We start from the raw sequence: 17,254 nt of genomic DNA, 5'->3' as shown, positions 1-17,254 counted from the left end.
TATGTATAATTATGGGTAAGGACTAAAATGTAAAGAAAATAAAATTTAAATACCGAATTGAAAGGCTCAATAATTGATTTTAGTGACCAAAGTGTAAAGATAAAAACATAGAAAGGTCACGGAAAGGTTTTTACCCTTGATGGTAATTACAGAGATACCCCTCCCCAAAATGACGTCGTTCGGGGAGGGGTTTAAATACCCATTAATTGGCTGAGAATGGCTTTAAGCCTTTCATTTTCTTCTTTCCTTTTTCTCTCTAAAAAGAGAGAAAAAAATTCTCTCTGCCTTCACAGATGAAGGAAATCGACCAACCGCCTTGCTCTGGCGCCAGCACCACCGCCGGCCACCGTATCCGGTGGCCGGAAATTACAAAACCCCCTTAAATCGAAGTCTCTATTTTTCTATACCCGAATCTAAAGTTTTTTTTAACCTAAACTCTTACCAATCGTTGTAGATCTAGGATCTTTTTCTTAAACGTTTCGATTTCTGGTGGCTCGTAGAGGCTCCTCGGTGGTAAGTTGTTGTGTGTCGTTTGGCTTCTTTTCTCTTAGTTGCTCTCGTGGTTCTCTGTTTTTTTCTGTTCTTTTTTGTTGTTCTTGCTCTGTGTCTGCTCTCCTTTGCAGGTTCGGTGGTGGCTTTTATAGCCACCACAGTGTCTTCTTCGGACCGGATAATAGGGCAAAGTTCCGTGAGTCACCAAACTATAGTGGTGACTCACTCTAGACTTCAACGTGTGCGGCTGCTCTGAGTCTTCTGGAGTCTTCGTCGGAGGCGTGGCACTGGTGGAGCGTCGGCAGTGGCGTTGGCATTCTGGCTTGGGAAGTGTCGGCAGCGTCGATTGGAGTTCTTGGAGCGGCGGCTGGAGCTGAGAAGTGTGAAACCCTAGTTGGGTTTAGGGTTCTGTTGGGCTAGCTGATCGGGCCTGTACTGGATTGGACCTCTGATGTAATTTGTAATATATATATTTAATAAATAATAATAATAATAATATATTATATTAATAATAATTATAATTATTATTAAAAAAATTAATGTCTACAGCTGCCCCTCTTTGCTCATTATTGTGTTAACAAGAATAGAGTAAAGACGAAAAAGACAATAATTTTTTCATTTGGCCTCTATTGAGTAGGATGAAAATGTTTGAAAACATCATGCACTGAAGGGCTTACAGATGACCCGAAGGTTTTTGAAAACATCAAAAAGATCCCAAAGGCTTTTTGGAAACATCATGCACTGTAGGACTTACAGATGACCCTAAGGCTTTGAAGACATCAAAAAGCTCCCGAAGGCTTTTTGGAAACATCATGCATTGTAGGACTTACAGATGACCCTAAGGCTTTGAAAACATCAAAAAGCTCCCGAAGGCTTTTTGGAAACATCATGCACTGCAGGACTTACAGATGACCCTAAGGCTTTGAAAACATCAAAAAGCTCCCGAAGACTTACAGATGACCCTAAGGCTTTGAAAACATCAAAAAGCTCCTGAAGGCTTTTTGGAAACATCATGCACTGTAGGACTTACAGATGTAGGAAATAGTTTAATAAGTAAAAAAACTAAGGAAATCGTTTTCTTACTTTTCAACAATTTCATTTTAGAAAAGATAAAATGAGAAACTATGGAAATCGTTTTCTCATTATTTTTCAAAATAACAACATCAAAAAGCTCCTGAAGGCTTTTTGGAAACATCATGCACTGCAGGACTTACAGATGTGGGAAATAGTTTACTAAGTAAAAAAACTAAGGAAATCATTTTCTTGCTTTTCAACAATTTCATTTTTAGAAAAGATTGAATGAGAAACTATGGAAATCGTTTTCATTATTTTTCAAAATAACATGTTGATTGGGTAACATGCCCCAATCTCAAGATAATGCTCATTTTTGTGGATTGCGTCCATCTCTTCTTCAGATGTTTGCATGATTCCTGTATTTGTGGTTTTGAATACCTTCTTTGTGTAAGGTAATTTTTTACCATGAATCTTCTTGTTCTTCCGAAGATCTGTAAAACTTCATGTTTGAATGCACTCAGATGTATCAATGTAATGCATTGTCTATTGTGTAAATGATATTCTTATGAATGCATGAATGTTGATGCAATCTTCATTTGACTTCAAAGTGGTGAACTTGGTCTTCCTTCACTTCATCATTTATTGCCAGGGTTACCTCTGGATATCAGTGTAGAAACTTATGCTATCAAGCTTGCATTTCTGTAGAATCATCTGATCAACTTGTATCTTTGCGTCTTCTTAACTTCATTTATGTCTCAGAAGAAATGTTTCATTTATGGAACTCTTGTCGTAGTCAAAATTATGACCCTGATGCCCCATTTTCTTTGGTAACACCGGCTTTCTTTGTCTAGACTTGTGTAGAAATACAATAAAGCTTTCATCTTTGAAAAGAGAATCTATCATCTTTGAAGAGTGTAGATGTATATATGCTTGACTCAGCAGGGATTAATTAGGAGAGTAGAGTCTGTTCTAATTTAACTCTTGAAACACATCACAAGAAAGATTTATTCCAATTCCTTTCATGTCTCCACATATAATCAGATCTCGAATAAGGCAACTTGGACCATATCATGTCGAGATGTTTAAAACAACAACCTGTCGTTCAACCTTAGTTGGCTCCACTAGTTTCTTGTTTAAAATTTCAGCTCTCCTTTTGTGGAAAGAAATCTTTATTATATCTCATTTCTAATCTTGGGGTTGAAGAAGACAAACTTCATCTTGTATCAATAAAGGAAAACCATATGATAACAACATTGGTTTAGCATCGGAATAACTGGTTCGTAAAATATTTGACAACACATTCATCATTTCCTGTGGTTTCTACTCAAATTGCTGGTCAATGAAGCTCTTTGCATGGTGTTCAAAGTTTTTGTATGATGTCACAAGACCACTTGAGAACAAAACTCAATGAGAATACAAGTGAAATACTGGTATGACCAAAAAGTTGGTCAAATTCACAAAATGTGCTGGTGTCGAATTGAATAGGAGACACTAATTGATCTTGATATCATCTTGGGCAAGGGAAAGTGTAATATTGATCACGTTTTCTTCTGTAATGAGCATTGTAGAAAGTAGAAATACTTCAGCTATAGGATCCATGTACAGGAAGATATCCGTGGAATTCTTGCTGCTGGGGATGAAACACACATGATAAAACCCAAAATAGATAAAAATTTAGTTCAGCCTGGCTGGCAATGATAACCCCCAGTAACAACGGGAATAACAGTAATATAAGTGAGTCGAGTCTCCCTTTCCAATGTCATCGATTAAGCAAAAATTATTATGAAAAACAGCTTCGTAATTCCAACAGTATGGTTGAAACTAACTGCCAGGAATCTCAAAGAAATATTTTCAATTGTCACCGACACAAAGAATACAAAATTCAAAGCTGAGATCTTGAGGAACTAAACCCTGGATCGAGTAGTTTTGCCTGGGGACCATATTATCCATGATGTTTAACACACTCTCATGTGATACATGGTTTAAGAAGATTGGGTATTTGAAACCATACTTGCTGAGTAGATATTTGTTCAACAACAAGATTCTAATGCAACTGCCTGATGAACGAAGCAATATAGTCAGCTCGACTATCACTGTTTTATCATTTTCATTTTTCATATCTTTCTGTCTCATTGGAAATATTGTCTCAAATCAATGATCTTTAACACATGATGATATGGGCCTTCAGCATGTCCCAACATTGCTGATACAAATGTTCAAAAATGCATCAACAGTCCTAATTCTGATTGAAATGGGCTTTCAGCATGCTCCGACATTTACTTCTTGTTAATCTGAGCCTTCAAATTGTCCCACATGGATATGTCTGAAGGAACCTTTAAAATGCCCCAATATTTGCTGATACAAATGTTAAAAGTGTGCTCAACATTACTTCTTGTTGAGATGAGCCTCCAAGAATGCCCAAATATTCATATTGTTGTGAGCCTTCAAAATTCCCCAATATTCTATTTCTGGTTGAAATAGACCCTCAAGATGTCCCTCTAGATTTGTCTGATTCACTCTTAATATCTGTTTGACTGAAATGTCATGATCCCCACGAGGTCCAATTTTGACAATGAACTGTTGTAGGTACTTGTAGCTTTATTCGTGCCCCAAATTTGTTTATCTTGAATACTCTCATTCTGGTGTCACTAAACAGTAGTATTGTCAAGTAACTGGAGGAAATCTCTTCATATTGTCATAAACTTAAGAAGTACTCAATCATTATGACAGAAATGTCTGAGATATGTGTATTCTGAATGAGGTGACCATTTTATGTATCTGGAGGGATTTAGTCAGACAGAGCAGTAAAAATAACTTGGTAATCCGTTCCAGGCTGACACAGTGGCTTATCATCTTTCAGTGAAGGCCATCTCTGAAATATACTTTTCGTAAGAGAGAAACCAATTTATGCAAACAGTAATCTGATGTACTGGCAAGACTACATATATAATGGTACATGCTCTTGAAAAATCCACACTCATGCAACATGTTGATTCTGATAACAACTCATCTGATTATGAAGCGATCTTTCAGGATGATTTCACAGATATTGATAGTTCTTTCTGAAACCGAGGAAATCCTGAATTCTGATTCTGATGAGGAGAATAAACTGTTATACTTGACAAAAATAGGATATTCAGAGGTTGAGGCTTTAATAGCCATGGAGAGATGTGGTCCGGATTCATCAATTGCAAAGTTGACAGATTTTATATGTGCTGATCAAATGGCTAAAGTTGCTGACGCACTTCTTTCAGTAGAAGATAGGAAGCAATTATGCAATGACCCCAATTACAAGCAAAGACAAAACTCTGGCTATAATTTTTGGAAAAGGAAGAAGCAGAGGAAGCTTGAAAAGAAGCTTCTTAATGAAGATGATCATGTTCATCTTTCAAATCCAATGATTGGTTTTGGGATTCTTACCGAACCAGATTAGATAACTCAAAGAACACTTCCAGAAGATGCTATTAGGTCTCCTTATTTCTACTACGAGAACATGGCACTTGCTCCAGTTGGTATTTGGACCGAAATTTCACGGTACTTATACGATGTAGAGCCATAATTTGTAGATTCAACGTATTTTTGTGCTGTTGTACGGAAAAAGAGCTATATCCATGCACCATACATGATATTTTTCCATTGACAAAGAAATGATGGCCTTCCTGGGATCCAAGAACAAAGTTGAACTGTTTACAAACATGTATAGGAAGTGCCAAATTGACAGAAAGGATCTGTAAGGCTCTTGAAGCTTATGACGATGAGCCATCTTCGAGTGTCAATAAGTATGTTCTTGATGAGTGCTGAAAATGGAATCTGGTATGGGTTGGAAGGAATAAAGTTACTCTACTTGAACCTGATGAGGTGGAAATGCTTCTAGGTTTCCCTAAAAACCATACATGAGGAGCTATTAGAGACATGTTCTCCGGTGATATCAATGTCCTGTCTTTTTTTTTCTGGGATCAGTGATGCAGAGGTCGTCTTCTACTGTCTTAGTATATCTTTGAAAACAGATGTGCAAGAACTGAATGATGTTCGGTTGGAGCAATTGATGAGTAGATTTGGCGGATTCGACCTTGTTGTTGGTAGCATCCCGTGTAACAACCTTAATGGAAGCACTAAACACTATCAAGATGGACTCGAGGATTTTTGTTGGTGCATTTCCTTGCAATGACTGGCACAATGACTGTCTCTTCTGCTGCTCCAAAATAATCACTTCCATATCCCACTCTTCCTTAACTATGGAAAGGTTTAGTTGATGGTAAAACTGGTTATCTCAACTTTTGGAATCCTGTACAACATACAAGTGTAGAACATGTTCCAATGTCTTATTCTGTGCCATAAGTTCTCAATTTCAAATTCAACAATCTTCTGAAGGACATAATGGATATAATCATGTCAAGGAAAATAATCGGCATGGAAGAGGCAGTAATGATACATCAAGACTTGAACCAGTATCACGGTATAACCAGAGTGCAGGTAGTGACTTGTTCAATGTTCTATGATGTAATTTTCTAGAGAACATGAATTGATGGTTGGGGAAAATAATCTGTCTGGTGATGCTTATCGCCCTCAGCATGAGATAAACGATAATATTTCTTGATGAGCTACTAATAATGTCATAGGAGAGTGTCACAAGTTCAATTCTCCAGACTTTCTGGCTTCTTGGACCACTTGCCTTCAAAAATGTGAAGTGCTTCATTATCCTAGTCTCGTTCATTCTTTTTCTACAACAGAGGTAGAATAAGCAATAATTGCTTCAAGGACCTTCCTCATTTGAGACTGTCCTGTTTGAAAATGTTTTTTCTCCTTTCTTTATTGAAGAATGAAAGAATTTTGCAAAGTAATGCCCTTCTCAGGTTCACAATAGAATCAAATCATAAACAATGAGTTTAATGAATATCAAATAAATCAACTACACTTTTAAATCATTCAAAAATCATAGTCCTATGGCAAGTGTCAAAATTATTGACTGATTTAAGGTGTAGGTGGATTCTGGTAAAGTAGGTTCTTTCAAGTTGGTTCAGTATGTCGCTTCGAGCTTCCACTAACTTGAAGAAATGGCTCTTATGCCCATCTTTGTAGAAATACTTCTTGATTCCAGAATCTCAGGAACGTCTTTTGGGATGTGCGGTGCTTCATTTAAGAGCTTAAGATCATCTATTATGTCGTTTGTTGCACCATTCAATATTCGAGCCGTCTTTTCAGGTTTTCGACTCGAATCCTCCTTTGTTCTAAGATGTTATTTAAAAATTTACATCTTGAACCCCCCTTTTATCATTTTTCATATCATGCATTAAAGATTTTAAAAGCCAATTTTTTCAAATAAAAATCAATCTTGAGAGGCGGAATGAATTCTAAAGATATTCTCTTTTACTTAGAAATCCATGTATGATTAAAATGGACTTTTCATGTACGTAACGTAGGTCATGGCTTATGGTTACGAAAGAAAGGGATAAAAAGGCCCAAATAAGTGTTTAAGGGTAATCAAACCAAGGATTAATCCATTCTGATGCCATCAATCTTGCCTTGCTTAACTTGGATCTGCTTTGTTTGGGATTTTTCCATCATCTGGATCCCTCTAGACTGCCAAATTTTGGATTCATTTCCATTTTCTCATATCTTCAGCATTTTTTTCTCTTCTTGTTTGTACTTGATCAACCTTGTAACTTGAGGCTCAATAATTCACCCATCTTGATTCAATTTTCCTTTTTTTCTTTTTCTTTTTTTTCTTTTTCTTTTCTTTTTCTTTTTTTTTCTTTCCTTTTTTTTCTTTTTTTTATTCTTTCCTCTTTTTTTCTTTTTTCCTTTCTTTGCTGGATTTTTTTTCTTTCTTTGCTGGATGAGTATAATACTTCAATTGCTTTGAGCACCTCCTTTTCCTTTTGCATTTTGGATATTTTCCATTATTCTTGATTGGATTGATCTTCAAGCACTCTGTATTTGACATACCTTGTAGTTCAAAACTTTCTTGACTTCATGGAAACTTGTCTTCGTAATAAAACTGTATTGACAATCTTTATTCTTGTGAGCCAATATCCTTTACCTTGCCCCCCAATGTAGAGGGTGATCCTTGGTTAGGGTTGAATTAGAAGAAAAATTATTCAGAGTCAAATGGGGACAACAAAGGATATATATATATATATATATTATATATATATATATATATATATATATATATATATATATATATATATTATATATATATATTAAAGGATATGAAACAATGCCGTTCATCATCTTATACATAGAAACCTTTGTAAAAAGAGGTATCCACAGGGGGATGAATATTCAAGATTAACTTTATTTACATGAAAAAATGTAATTAATGCATGATATATTTATTTCAATCAATCACTTTTTCCTTCTTCTTTGAGTATGTCCCAATCACTCGAAATTATCTTCGATAAGTTGGTCCATGATGCCTCATCTCATCTCTTCTTGCAGGAAAATTCACGGATAACTGAAAGTTTGGTTCTTTGAGGTCTTTTGGTTTATGATGGTTTTGTGTTTGGAAGAAAAAATGTGTGACTTTTAAAGTCATGTATATGGTGGAAGGTAACATAATGAATCGATCAACTCTACCCGAAAAGGTAAACATCTGGAGTAGGTGTCTCAAGAACAGGTAGAGATATTCTTCAGAGTCTCAGATAAATGTACGGTCAAAATTTGGTCTTTAGTAAGGATTAAGTAATTGGTATTGGATGGAAGGTATAATTTTATCACTTGCCAAAGATCTATAACTTTTGAAAAATTAAAAGAATATTTAATCTACTTGATACTCAATAATCTCAAGATTAAAAATTGATTCCTTGCTCATAACCATAAAAGCAACACAAGTTTATTTATTGCACACAAGGCGGAGAAGGGAACAAAAAAACAAGTTCAAACAAGATGCTGAAAATAGAAAGTACTACAGTGGTAGATATCACTTCCACTTGTTTATTTATTATGCATCATCACTCCTCTAATGTTGAGTGTGTAACAGGATCAGAGTCTTTGTCCTCACTTGCCCCCCATTTCTTGATCATTTCTTATGTCAAAACCCCTTTGTCAACAAGCATCTCAATTTCTTTTAACAATGGCCTACAATTGCCTGTAGAATGCCCCTTTACCCCCAAGTGGAAATTACAGACATTATCTTGATCATAGCTATGGGCAGAAGGGTTTGATGTCACTTTAGTTGGTCTTGGTGTGATGTATTGACCTTCAACCAAATGAGGATACAAGTCTGAAATGGAAGTTTGGAACACTTGCAAAGGTTTTCTTGATCGCATGACTTTCTTTGGTCGATCCGAACAGTTACTTACTCTTTTTCTTTTGCAATTGCGAGGACTCTGGATGCGACATTCATTCACATGATCAGTTTTTGCTTTTTGATCCGTCGGGCTCCTGGATGTGACTTTTGAGTTTTCTTCATTGATTACATTCTCAATTAAATCTCTACTTGTCACAAGATTCTCGAATTCTTTTGTCGGATTTGCCTGCATTAACTCGAAGAAAGGCGCTGGAAGGGAATCACGAAACATACGTGATATTTCTTCTTCTAATATGGGAGGTTGAACTTGTGCTGCCACTTCTCTCCATCTTAAGGCATATTCTTGAAATCTTTCATTGGTTTTCTTCTTTACTCTTCGAAGATCCATACGTGTTGGAGCTAAGCCTTTAACATACCGATATTGTTCCAAAAATGCATCAGCTAAATCAACCCATCTCTTAATCTGTTCTTCGATTAACTGATTGTACCAGACTATTGTTGGGCCAACAAGACTATCATGGAAAGAGTGAATTAATAGATCATCAGAACTCAAATATCCTTCCATTTTTCTGTAAAACATTCTCAAATGGATTAAGGGACAACTGGTGCCGTCATATTTCTCAAAATCAGGCATTTTGAATTCAAGGGGAATAATCAAATCTGGAACCAAGATGAGTTCTCTTGCTTCTAGTTCTTTGTGTGAAGTATCAACACATTTCATATTTCTGATTGCTTCATCCATCCTCTCGAATCTTTCCTCATATTGTGAATAATGAACAAGGCTATTCTTTGGGTTCAATTGGGATGCCCCAGAGTATGTTATCTTTCTCGACTCTTCAATCTGATAGCATGGTAGCTCTTTATCAATTATCTCTTCTTTATCAGATGCCATACACTGAATAATTTGATTTGATCCATCTGGTACTGAATCTGATGTTTCTTTCCTTATATCCTGAGGTAACCCTGTCAATTGTTCTGGCCACTGATCTTGTAGTCCCTCATAAGATTGCTCCATTGTTTTCATGATGATGGTAAAGTAAAATGAATGAATGACCTTGGTTTTACTGTTACAAAACCTTTCATTAATTACTTACATGTTTTTATATTTAATGTATATAACAATACTTTAAATAAAAAAAATGTAATGTAAATGCGAAAATGCATAAATGCCAAAAATAAAAATGCAAAATGTGCAATTCAAAGATATAAAAAGTAAGAATACAAAATGAAAATGCACAGATACAAAATGTAAATGCATGTATGAAAAGGTGTTACTCAAGAGTGATTATCTTAGAACAGATTTCATTGAACACAAAAGCTACGATACATCAAACAAAACTTTTACATGTAGGGGATAGCTTTCACTCCTAACTTCTCTATTTCCCTTAAAAGCCAAACTAACTTCCACTCATACTCAGGTGTGGAGTTCTCAATCTGCTTTAATTCTCTCATGAAACTAGCTAAGTCCACCAGCTTATGAGCCACATTGTTTGCTTGAGCAGCGGCTTCCTTCATGATATTGTCTTTTTCCTTCATCTTTTGCATTAACTCTCGAAGTTGTAAACAATATTGTTCATTTTTTCTTGTGAGAGAATCTTTATGTTCAAGAAGTTCTCGTACAAGATCTCCATAATCATCTACACATTTCTTCAATGTTTTGTTCTTGGCCATAGTGGCTTTTAATTCAGTATCTATCTCAAGATGATGAATCTGATATGATGCTTCCATATTGGTCATAGCACTATTCAACCTTTGATTTTCTACTTGACATCTTTTCAATTCACTAACAGACGTATTGCATCTTTCTTCTGTAACTCGTGAATTATGATAAAACTTCTTGGCTCGTCCTTCATGTATGTTACAGTTCTTCTTCAGTTTGGTGACCCCTGTTATCCACTCTTCTGGGGTGTTCCCTATACCAGTATTTTGAAAGGCTTGACTGACCTTCTGGAAATCTTCCTGTATGCTTTCTATTTCGGTGCTCAATTTATCGTTTTGATTATTCAAATGACGTATTTGAGCCTCGAACCTCAGTAAATCTTCTTCTTTCTGGGCGCCCCTATTGATACTCTTACCTTTGAATACATTTGGTGTTGATCTGGCAGGATCTTCAATTACCAAACTAGGTTGATCATTTATCATAAACTGCAAGATTCCCTGATCCAAAAGACTTTGGACTCGACGTTTGAAGGCAAGACAATTTTCAATGGTATGTCCTTGAGCTCCGACATGATATTTACAATAAACGTTGATGTTATACCAATTCGGATACGGAGGTTGGAACGGTTTTATATAATATGGATCCACTTCTCGTGCTTCAAGTAACTTCTCATACAACTCTTTATATGATATGGGGATAGTATCAAGATGAGAACCACCTTTTGTCTTGGATTGAACCTGAGTTTTAGACGTCGGGAGCAGACCAAACTTTGATGATTTCTGATTACATGATTTCTTCTCATCTCTGAGAGCTTTTAAAATGGTCACCATTTCTTTGGTATCTCCAGACGATTTGTGAATACAAATGATGATTTTCTGCAACTTCTCAAATTGGTTAGGATCAGAAGTCCCTTGCATATCTGAAATTGCAGGATTATCTTCATTAAGCTTTCTCTCTTTCTGTGCAGGAATCTCTTCTCTTTTGGCCAAAACAAATATTCTATCCATCATCTTGGACATATGCTCTCTTATTTCTCGTATCTCCATTTGCTCTTCAATGGGCATACGATCTTTGGGTGCATAGCTCTTCTCTATCTTCAAAGTTCCCTCATGATGTCTTTTCTTGGCCGCATCATATTTTTTTTGATCATAGAACTTTTTGTCCATTTACGATTTCTTTCCAATATGATGAACAATCTTTCAAGTAAACACCTTTTGGTTATGCCATGATCATGCAATGTAAACAAAAGAAATCAATATGAACATATTAGAGTAATGTAACATGCATGAAAAAAATAAGAAAAAAAATAGAATAGTTAGTACCAACTAATGGAAAAAAAAATCTATCTATCAAGGTATAAATCTTAACCTCATGCTTTCTAGTTCCATGCTTTGTTTGGAAAAAAAATTAACCTAACCGCATGATTTCTAGTTCTCATGCATTTATTTAGGAAATAGAAAAGGAATTAAAAGCTAGAGCTTATTTCTCCTTTGTGTATACCTACTGACAAAATTTCGGCATGTTTTCAGATCGAGAGAGTTTTTAGGGTTTATTATATGCAGGTTTTCAGTTCTAGGTGTAAAGGTACTCGAACTATCCTTGTTGATGCCCCCTTGGGATGTCAACCCTCAATCCTAGTCCATTACAGACTTAAGCGGATCGAGTTCAATTCGAGGGGACACATTTCTCTATACCTGACACGGAGAATAAATTCTCACGAAGACATAGAGCATATGAACCCCGAAAGTTACTTGCTAGGTCTGACACGGAGAATAAATTCTCACGAAGATGTCGCTTTCACTCCCACTTAAAAGGGACAAGCTTGATTAGAAAGCTTATGTTATGTAATGCAAGTGTTGTGTATGAGGAGAAATATTCAAACCTCTAACAGACAAATAAAATAATTAATACTTGAAAAATAAAATGAAACATTAATAAAATAATATACATATAAATATTAGGAAAATAATAAGTATAAAAAAGAAAGAATTAAAAATTAAATATATGAATTTTTAATTATAGAGACAATTTATAATTGATTTTAAAGTTTGACAAAATTCCCCAGCAGAGTCGCCAAGCTGTCGTAACTGGTTTTCGTCCGGGCACGAATTTTTTACTTGGCGGGAAAAATAATGTGGATACAAAATAATTAAAAAAAATGGTTTGGGAGTCGCCATCGGCCTTTTGGGTCAGGTAGGTCGAATACCTAAAAATTACCTTTTAAAAGAGTTTTTTAAGAAAACATCAGTTAAAAGATAAATTGATCTGCGTTTAACCAAAAATTCATTCTTTTTAGAAATAAAAAGGAATTCGTGGTCGGTTACGTTTAGGGAAGGATTAACACCTCTATAACGCCCAAAATTAGTACTTTTTAATTATAAATTGTCTCTATTATTAAAAATTCAAAGATATATATTTAATTTATAATCATGTTATTTATAATTTAAAGAATATATATATATATTTAAATAACATATTTATTTATTTAGAAATATCAAAAAAGTGCTTCTAGGTACTTTAAGACAGCTCTTTCTTTTGATATTAAAAAATAATAATAATAAATTATTTTAATATAGTAAGATATTTATTTATTTAAAAATATTAGAAAAGGGCTTCTAGTTGTTTTAAGACAACTATTTCCTTCAATATTTAAAAATAAATAAATAACTAAAACATAATAATAAAATAAAATTAAACATATCTAGTTCATAAATATGATTTTTATTTCATAGAAAACAAATAAAATAAATAAATAAATATTATTTATTATATATATATTTATATGACTAAGATAATAATAAAATAATAATTAAAGCAATAATTGAAAAATAAAAGTAATAATATTGTAAATAAATAATGATTAAAATAAAATAAATTAAAAATATAGTGTTAAAATGTAGAATATTTAAACTTAGTACTCTACTTCAAAATATCATAAAATCCAGAGGCCTATAGTGTAATTTAGCCTTAATAATATATACAGGATTAAAATAAAATTTATTAAAATTACCAGGGACTAATTAGGTATTTACCGTAAATATGTATAATTACGGGTAAGGACTAAAATGTAAAGAAAATAAAATTTAAATACCGAATTGAAAGGCTCAATAATTGATTTTAGTGACCAAAGTGTAAAGATATAAACATAGAAAGATCACGGAAAGGGTTTTACCCTTGATGGTAATTACAGAGATACCCCCTCCCCAAAATGACGTCGTTCGGGGAGGGGTTTAAATACCCATTAATCGGCTGAGAATGGCTTTAAGCCTTTCATTTTCTTCTTTCCTTTTTCTCTCTAAAAAGAGAAAATTCTCTCTGCCTTCTCCGATGAAGGAAATCGGCCGGCCGCCTTGCTCCGACGCCAGCACCACCGCCGGCCACCGTAACCGGTGGCCGGAAATTACAAAACCCCCCTTAAATTGAAGTCTCTATTTTTCTATACCTGAATCTAAAGTTTTTTTTAACCTAAACTCTTACCAATCGTTGTAGATCTAGGATCGTTTTCTTAAACGTTTCGGTTTCTGGTGGCTCGTAGAGGCTCCTCGGTGGTAAGTTCCATTCTCTCTTCTTTCTTTGCTGTTGTGGGTTTATTTGTTGTGTGTCGTTTGGCTTCTGTTCTCTTAGTTGCTCTCGTGGTTCTCTGTTTTTTTTCTGTTCTTTTCTGTTGTTCTTGCTCTGTGTCTGCTCTCCTTTGCAGGTTCGGTGGTGGCTTTTATAGCCACCACAGTGTCTTCTTCAGACCGGATAATAGGGAAAAGTTCGGTGAGTCACCAAACTATAGTGGTGACTCACTCTAAACTTCAACGTGTGCGGCTGCTCTGAGTCTTCTGGAGTCTTCGTCGGAGGCGTGGCACTGGTGGAGCGTCGGCAGTGGCGTTGGCATTCTGGCTTGGGAAGTGTCGGCAGCGTCGATTGGAGTTCTTGGAGCAGTGGCTGGAGCTGAGAAGTGTGAAACCCTAGTTGGGTTTAGGGTTCTGTTGGGCTAGCTGATCGGGCCTGTACTAGATTGGGCCTCTGATGTAATTTGTAATATATATATATATATATTTAATAATAAATAATAATAATAATATATTATATTAATAATAATTATAATTATTATTAAAAAAATTAATGTCTACAAAAGTAAAATAGTTGAATAGTTCAATGATTTATTTGGGGATATTTCTTGAAAGTTTATAGTAATTATCCAAAGAATTAAAGGGCAAAATGGTCATTTGTCATGAAAGATATTTTTATCCCTTTAATAAGAGATAAAAACGTGTGAAGATGAAAACATTTCATCTTCTTCCTCCTTTCTTCTTCTCCAACAGTGGAAGACTAGGCAAATGTGAGTTTCTATTTTTGTTGATTATTTGTTGAATTAAAGGTTGGGTTTTGATCACTAAATGATAATTAAGCTTAATGAAAGCTTAATTTGTTCTAAAAAAATAAGATGAAAGGTATAGGAGAGATTAAAGATTTTGAGTTCTTGAATGAAATCTTGGAATATAATTGATAAGTTGAACTTGACTTGTCATCTATGAGAATAAGAAGTTAGAAGTGTTAGAATTAAGTTTGGATAACATGAAAAATTTGGTATGATTATTGATTTCTATATGGAGAATATAATTTTGAGGTTTAAGATGAAATAAATGGATATAAATTAGTTTAAGTATGTATATTTGAGTTAATAATAGAAAAGTGAATGAAACATGAAGAATTTAAGTTGTTATAGTGAATTTTCGGGCATGAACAGTGATTTTCTGGGTTTAAACGAAATTTCCAGATTGTGCAAGGGGAACAGATTCCCCCCTGGGAGGGTATCGATTCCCCGGGAACAGATTCCCCCTAAATGAAAAAAATGGAATTTGATTCATTAAACCGGTTTAAGTTATTAACATCAAGTTTAAAGTTTAGGCTTCTGATAGTTGTTTTGAAATGATATATTTATGTAGATATTGAGCCTAAATAAGTTCCGGAATAATCAAAGAATTAGGATCGAATCAAAGGAAGGCTAAGGTGAGTGCAATTTAATTGTACTTATGCGATCGAAAAATATTGGCTTGTGATGAGCCAATGACGGAGTTACTATGGTAAGAAGTGACTCCTAAAATGTTATATGATTTTTATGAGTTCATTTTAGTTTATAAGATTATAAGAAATTGGACTTGTGATAAGTCTATTTCCAATAATTATAGTGTATGGAGTATTGATTATAAGGATGTGAATGAGATGAAATGTATACTTGATTATATGAACTTATATGTGCTATATGATATATGTGATGCATGTGAAGCATATGAGAATAAGAGTTGACATGATTTGTATGATATATGAATTTGTGAGTAAAGGCATATGTAAATATAATTTGTATGCATTATATGTCATGTGAACATAAGAGAATAAAGCATGTTATATGATATGAGGTTAGGTGATGAAACATTGATGAAATATATATGATGATATAAGAATAAGACATGAATCAAATGATATATATGTTTATGTGAATCCATGCAAAGTGATACGAGCTATGTGACATATGAATATGAATTCATATGAAAAGTGACATGAAAGTAAACTACGTGATTATATGTACATGTGATATGTGATCATAAGAGAATGATATGAGTACATGAATATATGAAGCATAAGAATAATGCCCATGTTATATGATACGAGAGCTATAGGTATAGTTGGCATGCCAAGAGTAGAGGGTCTACGCGGTCCTTCGGGACAAATTCTACGTGGTCCTTCGGGACGTATATGTATTCTTTAAAGCATGTATGAGGTCTTTTGAGACACTTACTTGATCCTTGGTATATGTATATGATTCTTAAGGAATTTATGTGTGGTCCTTATGGACAATCTTATATGGAACTACGGTACAATTCTATGTGGCACTTCGGTGCATTTCTACGCGGTCCTTAGGGATAATTTCTACGTGGCACTTCGGTGCAATTTATACGAGCTGTGGTGACAGCATTTGTGCACAACCTTAGTGTACTCACATACCTTTAGTTCTCACCAGTGTACCATGGGCTAATAAAGAGACAATAACAAATACAATATATAAGATGCATATGCTTGTGGTGATATGAACGGTATTGCATGGATTATAGGATGCTATGTGTTCTAAGATATGTATATAAATGTGCTTGTGGTGATATGAACGGTATTGCATGGATTATAGGATGCTATGTGTTCTAAGATATTATAGAAATGTTCAACACATGCTTATATGATCACAAGGAATTAGTAACAATAATATGAGTATTGAAAAGCATGTCAATGATATATGTTTTTATATGATATGATAATATTGGCATATGTATACCTTTTGTTTATATGAAATGATAGATGATTATAGTTTATGTTTTGTATGCCTCACTAAGTCAACGACTTAGCGTGTGATTGTTTCACGCATAGGTTCCGAGAAGAGGAAGATTGGCAAAAGTTATGCCAGACAGGTTAGTTTCTCCTTTCCAAAGATCAGATCAGAATATAAATGTATAATATGTATTTTGTAACAATGATAGGGGTTGGCATGTAAATAAAGGTTTAAATCCGATATGTTTTAATCGGTTTTGTAAAATCATATGATTAAGTTTTATAATATTTATATGTAAATAGAGATGTTATACGAATTTATAAGTATTTTGTCGAAAGTACTGTAGCAGGTAATGTTCCTACGGTACTGTTCATACTGTATTTTACTATTCATAAATACGTTTTACCTCAAAATTTTATTCCAAACACAATTAAACATTATATGATCGTATTTTTCTTAATATAAGTTCAAATGTTTAGATATTTTGTAAGGAAAAACGTTTTAAAAAGGCAATGTGACATCTCGG

The sequence above is a fragment of the Hibiscus syriacus genome, unplaced genomic scaffold, assembly GCF_006381635.1.
Source record: "Hibiscus syriacus cultivar Baekdansim isolate YM2019G1 unplaced genomic scaffold, ASM638163v2 tig00111027_pilon, whole genome shotgun sequence".
Classification (NCBI taxonomy): Eukaryota; Viridiplantae; Streptophyta; class Magnoliopsida; order Malvales; family Malvaceae; genus Hibiscus; species Hibiscus syriacus.
The sequence above is the reverse complement of the archived record's forward strand: the minus strand, read 5'-3'. Positions refer to the sequence as shown.